This window comes from Amia ocellicauda, chromosome 8, assembly GCF_036373705.1.
Source record: "Amia ocellicauda isolate fAmiCal2 chromosome 8, fAmiCal2.hap1, whole genome shotgun sequence".
Lineage (NCBI taxonomy): Eukaryota > Metazoa > Chordata > Actinopteri > Amiiformes > Amiidae > Amia > Amia ocellicauda.
In genome coordinates, this window is record NC_089857.1 from 3,737,509 (window position 1) to 3,752,634 (window position 15,126).

Sequence of the window (15,126 nt, forward strand, 5' to 3'; positions counted from 1 at the left end):
TGCTGTATATGTTTTCTTGTTTTATTTCAATACTACTGAAATGCATCATTCCTACCAAATGAAATTACACCTTGAATATGTGTGTGTGCGTTTGGAGTGTGAAATAAACTTATACGTGGTGAAAATGTGTTTGATAAATCTGCCCTTAGTATTCACGTTAATTTATGCAAAGATGTTGAAAGGACAGCATCCAGAAAGCTGTATTTTCCATCATGATGACAGAAAATCAAGACTACGGTTCACAGAATCCTTTTGTGTATTGGGGCCTGTATTTCTTAATTCTAGGTCAGATGTCACCAATCTGCAACATGCCAGAAGATTGTACACTCTCACAAAATAAAATATCATTTTCTATGTATATCAATACTGTAATATCACACACACACATTGGTAAGGGGAGAGGACAATGAACCCAAAAGAGGTACAGTGAGGGAAAAAAGTATTTGATCCCCTGCTGATTTTGTACGTTTGCCCACTGACAAAGAAATGATCAGTCTATAATTTTAATGGTAGGTGTATTTTAACAGTGAGAGACAGCATAACAACATAAAAATCCAGAAAAACGCATTTCAAAAAAGTTATAAATTGATTTGCATGTTAATGAGGGAAATAAGTATTTGATCCCCTATCAATCAGCAAGATTTCTGGCTCCCAGGTGTCTTTTATACAGGTAACGATCTGAGATTAGGAGCACTCTCTTAAAGGGAGTGCTCCTAATCTCAGCTCGTTACCTGTATAAAAGACACCTGTCCACAGAAGCAATCAATCAATCAGATTCCAAACTCTCCACCATGGCCAAGAACAAAGAGCTGTCCAAGGATGTCAGGGACAAGATTGTAGACCTACACAAGGCTGGAATGGGCTACAAGACAATCACCAAGCAGCTTGGTGAGAAGGTGACAACAGTTGGTGCAATTATTCGCAAATGGAAGAAACACAAAATAACTGTCAGTCTCCCTCGGTCTGGGGCTCCATGCAAGATCTCACCTCGTGGAGTTTCAATGATCATGAGAACGGTGAGGAATCAGCCCAGAACTACACCGGAGGATCTTGTTAATGATCTCAAGGCAGCTGGGACCATAGTCACCAAGAAAACAAATGGTAACACACTATGCCATGAAGGACTGAAATTCTGCAGCGCCTGCAAGGTCCCCCTGCTCAAGAAAGCACAAGTACAGGCCCATCTGAAGTTTGCCAATGAACATGTGAATGATTCAGAGAACTAGGTGAAAGTGTTGTGGTCAGATGAGACCAAAATCGAGCTCTTTGGCATCAACTCAACTCGCCGTGTTTGGAGGAGGAGGAATGACCCCAAGAACACCATCCCCACCGTCAAACATGGAGGTGGAAACATTATGCTTTGGGGGTGTTTTTCTGCTAAGGGGACAGGACAACTGCACCACATCAAAGGGACGATGGATGGGGCCATGTACCGTCAAATCTTGGGTGAGAACCTCCTTCCCTCAGCCAGGGCATTGAAAATGGGTCGTGGATGGTATTCCAGCATGACCCAAAACACACAGCCAAGGCAACAAAGGAGTGGCTCAAGAAGAAGCACATTAAGGTCCTGGAGTGGCCTAGCCAGTCTCCAGACCTTAATCCCATAGAAAATCTGTGGAGGGAGCTGAAGGTTCGAGTTGCCAAACGTCAGCCTCAAAACCTTAATGACTTGGAGAGGATCTGCAAAGAGGAGTGGGACAAAATCCCTCCTGAGATGTGTGCAAACCTGGTGGCCAACTACAAGAAACGTCTGACCTCTGTGATTGCCAACAAGGGTTTTGCCACCAAGTACTAAGTCGAAGGGGTCAAATACTTATTTCCCTGATTAACATGCAAATCAATTTATAACTTTTTTGAAATGCGTTTTTCTGGATTTTTATGTTGTTATGCTGTCTCTCACTGTTAAAATACACCTACCATTAAAATTATAGACTGATCATTTCTTTGTCAGTGGGCAAACGTACAAAATCAGCAGGGGATCAAATACTTTTTTCCCTCACTGTATACTATATCAATAAGTCCTTCACCTGGATTTTAACTAGAGGAATATACTAAGATTAGTATTCTAGGCCACAGTGACAAAAGGAAAATAAAATCACAGTAAAAAGTTTGAATAGTAATTTGGACAGCGTTAAAGAGAAATTTGTCGGGATGGATTAAGAATTTCTTGAATAGTTAGTTTTTCTTTTAGGCATTATTAATAAAAAAGGTGAACTGAAAACAAAAACCTAAATAATGGATACATGCATATAATAGAGCATCTAAAATTCTATTTTATTAATAATCAAATCTGTGCAGCTGTTTATGAATTTTGCAGTCACAATAAACATCAGAAAAATAATGATGAGTATTGAATTGTAGATTGCGCTGGAGGCTGCCTACAATAGGAATTCTCAGTGGAGAATTATTCTGCACTTGCAAAATATAAAAGAAAATAACTAACACAATGTTACATCTTTTTAATACAGTCTTATTATTGTTTACTCACTCTGTCAGATAGTCATATGGATTAAAATCTGTATGTCATTTTAATTACAGAAATAACATGTATGTATATTATATATATGTATGTATGTTATATATAATATGGAGTAGAAGTAAAAAGAAAATAAACACCTCTATCTTAACACAGTTCAATCAACTGTGTACCTTTACAGTTTTCTCTAGAGGAACATTTTAAGGTATTTTCTAATTGCACACAAAGTTATATAATCCTGTGTTATTAAATCACAATTTTGGAGAACAAAATATGTATATGTAGCAAGTGCTTCATTTGTTATACTGCAAACAGGGTTATAAAAAAAATGTCTTTCATAAAATATGACTTTATTGTATATAAAATTATACACCTTACGCATTGCACAAATATGGAGCAATTCATGTATACTAGTAATAAACGCCAAAATGTGGATGACATGCATTAAAAACATGTATAATTCACTCAGATAAATTAAAGATGATGGCATGATTTACAAAGTACACCTATAAAGGCTGTGAATATTTAATAATTCAAACAGTGTGCAGCTCCGTCACCACAGTCCTGCAGCATAATTCCATAGAAAAGATGTAATATAATGAATGTGCAAGCGCAGGGCTAACAGCAGAGCCACAAAGAAACACAATGCACTGCATCATTCCTGTATTAATAAAGAGGATGGAGGGTTTTGAACATAAGGAAAGTTATGGAAAATATTTCTCACCCAAGGACATAGCACCAGATGTGCTAAGACTTATGGGAGCAATCATAGGTGGCCAAGGCTCTGGTATTGGCCTTATTAAGTTAGGCTGTGATCCAGCACCTTCAACTTATTAAGCTGTCAAGAGTTTCAATGATTAAAACCAAAGAAAGGTCAGCAGCAGACCTTCAGCATTCTGTTGGCCTGATATTTTCGTTTAGGCCTCAGACCTAATGAAGACGTTTTACTTGATACATGTAGGTGGGATTTTATGAAATTGTTCTTTTGAGATGTGTTTTTTTTTTCCTTAAGAGCTTGAGAAAATCTTCACATTTTTGGGGTTATTTCTTTCTGTCTCTGTATCAATCTTTCTTTTCTTCTTATGTAAAAATGTGTAAGAAATATATTGGAGAGAGAGAGGGGGAGGAGAGAAAGAGAAATCGAAAGCAGTGTCCTGATACTAGGCCCCTTTTAGTTGGCTTTGCATATCATCAGCTAAAAAGATCAAAGAAAACAGGTTAATGGGAATATGTAGAAGTGTAATTATGGCCTAGGTATGTATTCAGGAACAGTGGGCGAAGGCGGGGCTTTCCTGTAATAAGCATTCATTGTGCTGACAGCAAAATTTCGGCATTTGCCAGAGAAATAACAATGTGAGTAACTGTGATAAAAAATTAAATAAAAAAGGCTTATTAAGACGTACTGTAATCAGGTCCTTAGTGTTCAGTGGGATACTGACAGATTTATTTGCCTCTCACACAATGTGATGTCATGCCCATAGACAACAGAGAATTAAGAGAGGTTAAAATTACTGTCTACCTGGTTGAGTTCATGGAGTATTGCCCTGAGTATTGTATCCATCACACCATCATAAAAAACCACCTAATGCCCAATGTTCTTTTCGATTTATTTCCTAGGTGTTAAAAGTCAGCGACATCTTTGTCAGTCTTTCTGCAGGAATATCTGTGGATTCCTTCATAGTAACTTGTATTCTTAACCTGGGCTTTGCTTCTGACAGATGTTGAAATAGCACTGTTATATGTTTAATAATTCTTCAAACAAAAATCAAAGCCTTAGACATCACACATTATAAAAATGTTAGAGGAAAAAAAAGAAAAACTTGCTGGGAGGTATTCGATTCTATTTGAAATGGTTCCATAAGCAATTGAACCATCAAATCAATATTGCTGTGGTAGAAAGCATGCATCTAATTCATGTTCTGAACTTCAGTATTATTATTATTATTATATTACGTTTTCAGTATATTATCATAACATTTTCTGTAATTCTGTCTCATTTCTACCTTAATCTAGTTGCCAGTGGAGACGTAGTGTAGAATAAACTTGTTTTTTTTTTTTCTGATGAGAATAATTTCCAGCTGCCATCATGAAACAGGTGACAATAAGTGCACAGTGCCTCAGATTTCATTTACCACGTTAAACTTCCTTTTTGGTCAGAAATCCACCTTCCTGTGCAGCTGTGCCACCACCGGGTATTCAGGACTCATTTGCTGTGCTAAACTGGTTTTGATCTCTCTCAGATAAGAGCAGCTCTGTGTTGGTGGCAGTGCTCCCTGAAGGCACTATCCTTTGCCAGGCACCCTCTCTTAGACAAGGTTTCAGCTCCATGTTTTCTGTGTTTTCCTCCTCCAAAAATGCCCCTTCATGAGAGCAAGCAGCATCAAGACACAGAGTAAATGTTAAACTTATATTTTACCCAGCATCTCTGCCTTATGCATAAATATCGGCAATTGATCGATGTATAAGCATAAGGTAGATGCCTGGGTATGACCTTTATTTTATAACCTTGTATGTATTATATTGATTTAATATTCCTTATTGTACATTACCCTGTGTTTATGCATTTTTGTATGTACTGTACAGTATATGTGTTTAAATGTAGGCTAAATTAGGGTTACAACTTTTATCATTTAGCATTAATTACAAACAAAATTCCAGCTTACATGCAAAACCGTAATTCGGAACATGCCTGTACTAGTAGTAGTAGTAGTAGTAGTAGTAGTAGTAGTAGTAGTAGTAGTAGTAGTAGTAGTATTCAAAATTAGTTTCAAAGAGCAAAGGAGGGAATTAGTTTGGAAGGGGGTGAGAAGGAAAGGCTAGAGCCTGTATAACACTATTATACTGCACTATTATTTAATAATACAATTATTAAAATATAACCATGTATGCATGTACATATATATTGAATACATTTAGCTGATTCATATATTCAACATTAATCATACAATTTTGCATCGAGTAGCCACATATGTATGGTGTTAACGTAAGAACCTATAAGAAGATAAGGTTTTGCAGTTCTTAATTAATTTTGAATATACATCATAACATTTAAATATATTTTGTCTGTGTATTTGTGTCCTTATTAGTAGCACTACTTCTAGAGTGGCTAGCTACTGTTTTAAATTGTACAACACTCAACTACTCAGTACTGAAAAGATGTACGACAGCACAAAAAAAAACTTTGAGGAAGGGAACAAGCTGTCACGTTTGCCTAGGGGGCTCGGGAACAGGGGACCCAAGTGCAGTGCTGGATGGCAGGATGGTCGGACAGGCGGGGGTCGGGTACCAGCAGATCAGGTCAAACAAGGGCTGGGCGAAGACGTGGTCGTGGGAACAGGCAATGGTCAGGCGATCGGGCGAACAGAGCAAGCAAAGGCGAGACGGAGTCGTGGTAGTGAAGACAGGCAGGAGGTCAAGGGAAAAAAACAGATACGGGGCTCGAGGGAACAAAGGCTGGAACTGGAACTGGAACTGGGAAAAGGCTAGGTAATGCAGATGGAACTGACAAAACTTCGCCCTGAGTGAAGGCAGTGAGGGGACCATAACAATGGCATAGTGACACTCATTTATGTTAGCTAATCTTGCAGTGGACATTTTACTGGAACTGGAACAGTGGTTGAGAAATAAAGAACGTGGTTAAAAGTGATTCAAGGTAAGTGCAATTTAACATCTTAAAAACACAATATTTCTATGTTTTTTCTTTTTTTATTAAAATATTCTTTCTCAGAGGTGAAATGGTTAACATGGGCTGCAGGACTACAGCAACAGGTTTTTTTTGGTTTTTTTTTTTTCCTATACCGGTATTTTTGAATTTCCATTTCGACCACTGTATATATACACTCACCTAAAGGATTATTAGGAACACCATACTAATACTGTGTTTGACCCCCTTTCGCCTTCAGAACTGCCTTAATTCTACGTGGCATTGATTCAACAAGGTGCTGAACACATTCTTTAGAAATGTTGGCCCATATTGATAGGATAGCATCTTGCAGTTGATGGAGATTTGTGGGATGCACATCCAGGGCACGAAGCTCCCGTTCCACCACATCCCAAAGATGCTCTATTGGGATGAGATCTGGTGACTGTGGGGGCCAGTTTAGTACAGTGAACTCATTGTCATGTTCAAGAAACCAATTTGAAATTATTCGACCTTTGTGACATGGTGCATTATCCTGCTGGAAGTAGCCATCAGAGGATGGGTACATGGTGGTCATAAAGGGATGGACATGGTCAGAAACAATGCTCAGGTAGGCCGTGGCATTTAAACGATACCCAATTGGCACTAAGGGGCCTAAAGTGTGCCAAGAAAACATCCCCCACACCATTACACCACCACCACCAGCCTGCACAGTGGTAACAAGGCATGATGGATCCATGTTCTCATTCTGTTTACGCCAAATTCTGACTCTACCATCTGAAGGTCTCAACAGAAATCGAGACTCATCAGACCAGGCAACATTTTTCCAGTCTTCAACTGTCCAATTTTGGTGAGCTTGTGCAAATTGTAGCCTCTTTTTCCTATTTGTAGTGGAGATGAGTGGTACCCGGTGGGGTCTTCTGCTGTTGTAGCCCATCCGCCTCAAGGTTGTACGTGTTGTTGCTTCACAAATGCTTTGCTGCATACCTCGGTTGTAACGAGTGGTTATTTCAGTCAAAGTTGCTCTTCTATCAGCTTGAATCAGTCGGCCCATTCTCCTCTGACCTCTAGCATAAACAAGGCATTTTCGCCCACAGGATTGCCGCATACTGGATGTTTTTCCCTTTTCACACCATTCTTTGTAAACCCTAGAAATGGTTGTGCGTGAAAATCCCAGTAACTGAGCAGATTGTGAAATACTCAGACCGGCCCGTCTGGCACCAACAACCATGCCACGCTCAAAATTGCTTAAATCACCTTTCTTTCCCATTCAGACATTCAGTTTGGAGTTCAGGAGATTGTCTTGACCAGGACCACACCCCTAAATGCATTGAAGCAACTGCCATGTGATTGGTTGGTTAGATAATTGCATTAATGAGAAATTGAACAGGTGTTCCTAATAATCCTTTAGGTGAGTGTATATATATATATATATATATATATGATGGCCCTGATGGTCCTTTAATGCAATCACCTGGGCTAATTCAATCCCCATACCAACACTCATGTTAATTCAAGTGTTTTCTCTTTTTTTGCATTTGGTGGCTCTTCTGTTCTTCTCCTGTTACCTAGTCAGGTATTGTGTGGCCAGGGTGTCAATTTCTAACCTCACTGCCAAGAAGACAAGCTGTACTGCTGTGATCTAATTTGATGATTGTCTAAACTAAAGGGGGTGGACAGCCACAGAGAGAGAGAGAGAGAGAGAGAGAGAGAGAGAGAGAGAGAGAGAGAGAGGGAGGGAGAGGAAGGCTTCATAAGTAATGTTGCAAGGTTGCAATCAAGTTTGCCAAGGCTATAGAGATCTGGAATCTTTTTTTTTATTTATTTAAATCCTTTAATGTCAACAAACAAAAACATACCATGAATCTAGCAACCAGACGGCTACATTTCGCTGTGAATACAGTTGGCCTTGTCCTCTGACTGCAACCTCATTGCTTTTCTCAAAAGTGCTGACACCAGCTGCTATAATCATAGAACACGTTCCAGTGCCTGGTGACCTTTACATAAAAGTTATGGAGACAATTGTTGCCACAGTTTGTGGGGGGAAAAATGAGCTAAAGAAACAACATTTTTTGTTTTGCTAAGAAGAAAAAAGTTATAAATGCAGTGAAGGTCACTTGGCCAGTTAAATATGTCTGTGTGTTAGTAATCTGTGGATCCAATTAAGACATGGGAAAATGTACCATAGTTTGCAATGGCAGAGCAAAACTAGTCCATCTAGAGCAAACAATAGTTTGTGGCTCTCTCAGGTTGGATCTTAAAGTACACCTTCCTCAGTAATTTGGGCAAATGTCACACATGACATCATACTATACTCATTAGGAAATCTGATCTCTTTCTGTAAGCCATTAGTATTAAAAATGACAAAGTCTGCCATTTATTAGGTAGCTGGTACTGTTTTAATGTGCATTCCTACACTGTAAACCCAAATAGTTGAACTAATTTAATAAATTATAAATTAAATATTAAAAACTCAAAAGGTATAAAATAGTTGTACTGCTGACAGACAAATCTTTTAAATTTGACTTAACTAGCATGTGATGTCACCATGGCAGCTAATCCTGGAGTTCAACTTATATTGTAGTACTAATATTAATATTGTATATACTAATATTAATATGTGGTAATTATTTTAATATTGTTGTAGTGATATTAAATTAAATGTTTAATATCTTCTGTCTGTGGCAGTGGAGAAATTGCATATGATCGAGTCATGATCAAGCAATTTTACAAACTTCACAGTTCATTTTAGCTAAACTGCCAGCCTACTAAATCAGATTACTGAGACAGTAAGCTAGCTAGCTAAAAAAATGCTAAAAATCTAAAACTTTCTTTTCAAACAAATCTATCTTTGAAATTAACGAAAGGCAATTTTCAAGTGCAGGCCAGCCAATCATTGGACAAATGCATCGATGCGTTTGACTGGTTTGCCTGTGTGTCTCTACTCCACTTTTCTTCCACGCATGATGAGCAGTGTACACGAGAATAAGATCTCGGTGAGTACAAATGTTGATAGCATTGGCTTCTCAACCAACTAATGATTCAATGATATAAACAGTATTTATGTTTGCTATGTTTTAGACTGTCACATATGTGGCCACACTGCTTCCTTAACTCCCTAGATGTCACCCTCGTTCCACTGTACAAATGTTATCTCCTTTCTTTTCTCACCATTTCATTGAATTACCCACCTTCCACTGATTGCTTCATTGTCACAACTGCCTCGTATTTCTCGGCTATTTATATCCATTTGTATCAAGAACCCAACACGAAGTCTTGTATACCCCGGCTACTTTACTGAGCGTTTGCCTAGTTACTGATTGTGTGAATTGGTTCCTGATTATTGCCTGTATTTTTGACCCTGTTTTCTGGATTCTGGATTCTGCCTGTTCTTCGACCATGTTTCTTGCCTAATTTACATTGTTCTGTTAGCCAGTACTCTGACCCAGCCTGCCTTCAACCTGTCCCATGCACCTGAGTCCACTTCCCAGTTGTTCCTGTCGGAACATCCCTGACAGAAGACTTCGCCTTCGGAGATGGAGCGGGTTTTCCAGATGCCAAGCTGAAGCAGATCGGAACGACACTTGATCAGATTCTGCAGAGACTCCCCACAAACTCTCCCCCGGTAGCAGCTCCCCATGTTATTGTCCCCGCAGCAGCGGACATTTTTCCAACAGATGGGACATTTTTTTAACAGAGAATGTGAACTTTATAGGCAACAGAATTTTTTTACTTTAGTCACCTTATAGCACCAGCTTTAGTTTGTTGATAATTATTCGCTACAGTTCAGTTCATTCTACTTAATATCATTTTTTAGGTTGGTCACATACTCCTGGCAAGATTTTTCTAGAGAATTTATATTTGTTGAAAAGCGTTTTTTGCATGATTAGACATATCCTAAGATCTCTGTGCAATGTAAAAAAATTATTGAAGAGATATCATAAGAATTTGATTTAATCCACTGCCTTCAAATGTTCAGTTCTCAACTCAGGAGAAGACTGTGTTAACTTTATATTTTGAATGTATTGTTTAGTTTGATTTAGTGCTACTCGATTAACCTGAGGTAATTAGTTGCCTAAAATAAAGATTAGCTGTACAATTGACTTTTGATTTCCACTACGTTATACATTGAAGTTAATACAACTTAATTTTAACTAAGGGTAAGATAATAAATCAGTGAACAGAACACAAATACATTGTTATGCCAACATAATATGTATACATTAAGTGCACTTAAAATGGTATGTTCTGGTTAATTCAATATTTAGTTTTAATTGGCTAAACAATTGAGTTCATCATCCTAATATTTTAAAGTATTATTTATTTAAACTTGAAAGTTATATTAACTAAGAATAATAAGTATGTACCTGTTCGTTTTAAGTTTCATTACTCAACAAATCAAAGGCAATCAGTTGCATCAATTTGTTTGAGTTAGCAGAACTTATCAGGGGTTTACAGTGTACCACAGCTGTTTCATATGCTATTATAAGGTTACATACATGAAAGTGCAGTTCTGCTGTCCATTTCTGGTAATATGTGATGGCACTGATTTACAGTGGAAAGGTCTGTTTCTAACACTAGGGCTTTGCTTTTTCTTAACTTGTTCTCTAACCTGTATTTCAGTCCTCTAGCACCAAGAGGTAGATATAGGCTCCTCTTAAAGCCACGTTATTGAGCAATAATTAATAATCAATCAATTGCGGGACCGTAAACATCTCAATAATAATTGTATTACTACAAATCATGCGCAATTGCAAGTTATAACAGAGAGATGTATATAGTTACTGACACTTAATGAATCATACATCTGTTATATTCAATATTATGACAAACAATGAGTCAATACAATAAAGTGTTCACTAGGAACACATAAATAAGTTGTCAATAAAAGAGTTTGCTTTGTAAAATATTTTTGAAAAGATTAAAGATATTGAAATCAGAAAATCAGTGCAGAAATTTATATGATCTGTACAGTATAACTGGAGAACAGGAGAAGGAGAATGTCAGTTTCATGAAAGTTTGTGTTATTATTACATTATTATTCCATTGTTATTACAGTATACATTATACTTAGTTTTCCATTGTTCCGAGTTGTAGTAATTAGTCTGTTTGTCAGTAACTTCACTGAAGGTTTTAACACACAGTTTGCTGGTGATGTCTGTGCTTTGCACCTCTTAAGACAATGCTTGTTATGTATTCATTAATTCCTCAGATGCAGCTTTATAGAGTACAACATATCGGTTTCATTGTATATTCCAGATGGTCTTTAAAGCATAGTCTTGTGATGGGGCAAACATTTTAAGCTAAACACTTTCTTTATGCTTATGATAAGCTTGTCTGGTATTATCTGAGAACAACCCAGTCACATCATTTAAATCCATTCCAAATAGGTTGGACCAATTCACAGTGCGCTGTGCCACCGACAAGTAATTCACAGGTTATGTGTGTTTTTGTGATGTAAAATATTAGTCTACTATTGTCTTACGAATGCAATCCCAAACAAATGCAGGATTAACTAAGTAATATACATCAGTGTACAGTACACCAGGTGGATAGTGTTGCATGTGTTCATTCAATTCTTTATGATGCTCTCATATGTCCCTATTTAGTTTTCTCCAAGCTGTTCATTAAAAACATAAAATAATTGAATTGAAATTATAAAAAAATATAAAAATCATATTTAGTTTCTTGTTTTTGTATTAATCAGAACGTGCATGTAGATGTCCTAATTATGTCTTAGAATTAGCTATCCTGATTGGCTATAGTGATGCCTGGAGGAGTGAAATACAGGTTTGAACTGCAAGTTGAGCAGAATGGAATGCCCTGTCTATAACACAAGCAACAAAACTGAAATGTAATCTGTATTCATCTGGCATTTGAGATTACTTTATTTGTAAGCATTGGAAAAACAATGTACGAGCACAATATTCCAATGACAGATACTTTGCAAATATGGTCCTGGATCCTGAAGTAGAACTCCTGCATAGTATGGAAGTCCTACTCACGGCATGCTCCTTCTAATCTGATCCATTGCAAAGGCCCCCCGAGAACCCCAACAAAAAACATTCAATAGATAATGCTTTGCTCTAATCAAGGCTTCCTAAACTGTCTGTAAGCTTTTGGGTTGCAGCCTCACAGAGTGGTATTACAGCATGTACCTGCCTAGTTGCCAATGCCCTTCAAAACATCTTCTCTTGTTTCTAACTAGACACCTCTACAGGCCATGATGGCTTGTCCTTGAATAGCGCCTCTCAGCTTCTCCTGACATCAGAACATTTCCCAATACCCTTTGTCTCTAAGTAGCCTAATTAGCTAATAAGCAGTATAATATAGACCAAGGCCTACAAGACTTGTGGCAAAATGAAATGTTTTCAACTCATCACTTGCATTCTGCCTAAAATTCTCCCTTCTTTTTTTGGTTCCTCCATGGAATCCATGGCCTAAATAGAAATATTTTACCTGAGGCCCACTTTTTTCCCTTTATTCCTTATTCATTTCCCTACAGAAAAGTGATGCAAAAAAGCAAAGCTTTAGAAATCTAAAGGCAAAACATAGGATTTACTCCATTAAAAAAAAAAAAAAAAGTTGTCAGCATCCTGACAATTACAATCCCCTGCAGAATAAACACCGCAACAAACGCTGTGTAACAGTTCAATCAAACCTGCCCAGGAGGCTCGGGGGACCAACAAGAAAATGGTCTTCATAGACAGGTGGTATTTTACATAAATGGCTCTTCAGAAATGATACAAGAATAAACTGCATTACATTTGCACTTTGTAGCATCACCTTGTAGAAATCAGTCTAATTCAGCATGTGAGCTCTCAACAGGGGCTTAATAAAACAGAACTGAAAAAGCTATTACAGTTACTAACAATGATTTCTCGTGCACTTTTTGTTAACATCCTGTATTTTTCCCCTTTTGTGTTTTATTTTTCTTTTCTTTAGCAAAACCTATCCTCATATCTGTGTGATCGGTTACATGTACATTATGCAGGATCCATCAAGTTTTTGAAACGCTTCAACACTGTTCTTTTAATCGTTCCCAGGACAGTACGTCTGGGTGAAAAAAAAATCCCTTTTACTTTTAAGCTCTAGTTACCTGAAACAAATTGCCTGAAGAAATTCGAACTGCGCGTAGTCTGGAAGTTTTTAAAAGACGCATTGCTTCTCACATTAAAGCCCAGCGCTCCTGTGTTTCAGCTTTTAAATTGTCCGCTTAAAAAAAAAAAGACTCTTTTGTACCCAGTGTGTACTGCTGCGTGTTCCGCTGTGGGCGAAACGTAGCCTCGTACCACACTTCCCCGCATAAAAGATTTAAAACTAAATGCAAAGATACAGTTTCACAGCATGTTTAAATGAATTTAAGTTGTATAGATGCTATCAAGATGTGGTTTTCATTACAAAAGAACAACAGATTTCTCGTTTAGTGAAACAAGACAGAAAAGACTTTAATAGCCAGTAGTCCCAGTGTATTGTTACAATAATATATACTCCTGTTATACACTGATTGATGGAGATTGAAAACATTACAATATGTATTTATTGATCAATTGATTCATGTTTCTTTCACCATAACATGTAACTGACCAGTATAAACAGCTAAACAACCTCTGCATGAAAAACTATTCCCCTTTCAATGTTTACATCCTTTACTTTGCATAATTATCTCATAAAACAACCCTTCAGTCACAAATTGACCCATTACACTGCTGGGAAATTCTGTGGAAAAGGAGTTCTCAGCTGTAGTGAGCAATGCCCCCCTTTTTTGACAAGTTCGTTCCCTTTCTGCCATTTGTCTCCTTCCTAGAGCTCATCAGATTCAATACAGCTCAGCTTCAAAGACCCATTGAGGATTTCCCACAGATCTGTTATGATGTGCTCAAGAACACATAGCAAGTGTGTGAGCTATCAACTGAAGACTTCAAAATAAAATTTCTGGGGAAGGAAGAGGAGTCTTCAATATGATGGCACAGTCAGACCAGACAAGGGTAGGTGAGATGTCTTAATTTGAGGAGACAGTTCCACCCTAATTCACAAACAGCTGCACTCACGCACGCTCACAGAGAGTCCCTCACGTGCGCGACTCCAGCAAAACCACGTCAGATCATAGCAGGGATAATGTCAGCGATACAAATTAAATTCTGAGGAGCTGGACTTAATAAAACCATCACACATGATGTTAAGGGTGAAGCAATTATGAAAGGAGAAAATTAAGCTCAAATCTCATATGTTTCACTTTTAGTTTTTTTAATTATTAAGTCCTTTTTTTTAACATAGGCTTAAGGTTTTAGTGATTTCTCTAATTTGAATACACACTTTTGATATACTATCACCATATCCCTGCCATAGGAAATAGATGTTGGTAGATGTTGGTAAATGTTGGCCACGTAGTAGTAATAAAAATAATAGCAACAACAACAACAACTCTCTCTGCTACAGCCCTGGGTCTTTCACTGAATCCTAAACGTAGCCTCACCAGTAACTGTTCAGCACTTTCCTGAGCTGAGCTGCATGCAGTGTTGTACTCCTTAGACCTTCTATTACTATTACATGAGCTTACAATATTTAACTGCCACAAATTGCCAACACTGAAAAATAGAAAATAAAAGAAAAATGTAAAAAGCTCTACAATAATAACAGAGATAATACAAAGGTAAGCCACACATTTTATCAGAAAGGTATACAAGGTATCAGAACATTTAAATACTTTGTATGAATCGATGAAATAGTAATTAATCTTGTTTTTTTGTTTTTTTAAGTATTTTTTATTGTATGGTTCTCACCACTCACTCAAAAGGCACAACAGATACACAGAACACTGTTCTCCAAACAAAGCCATATGAAAGCAATTGAAGCTTATTCCCTGAACAACTGTTTGAAATCCAGTAGGAATACTTTAGCTTGTGATATGACCAAAAACATCAAAATTTAAGCTGTCCAGAAATATGCTCTTTCCCATTTGGTTCCAAAGGGTTGAAAGGAGAAAGTAAGAGACGCATCTAACCAAACA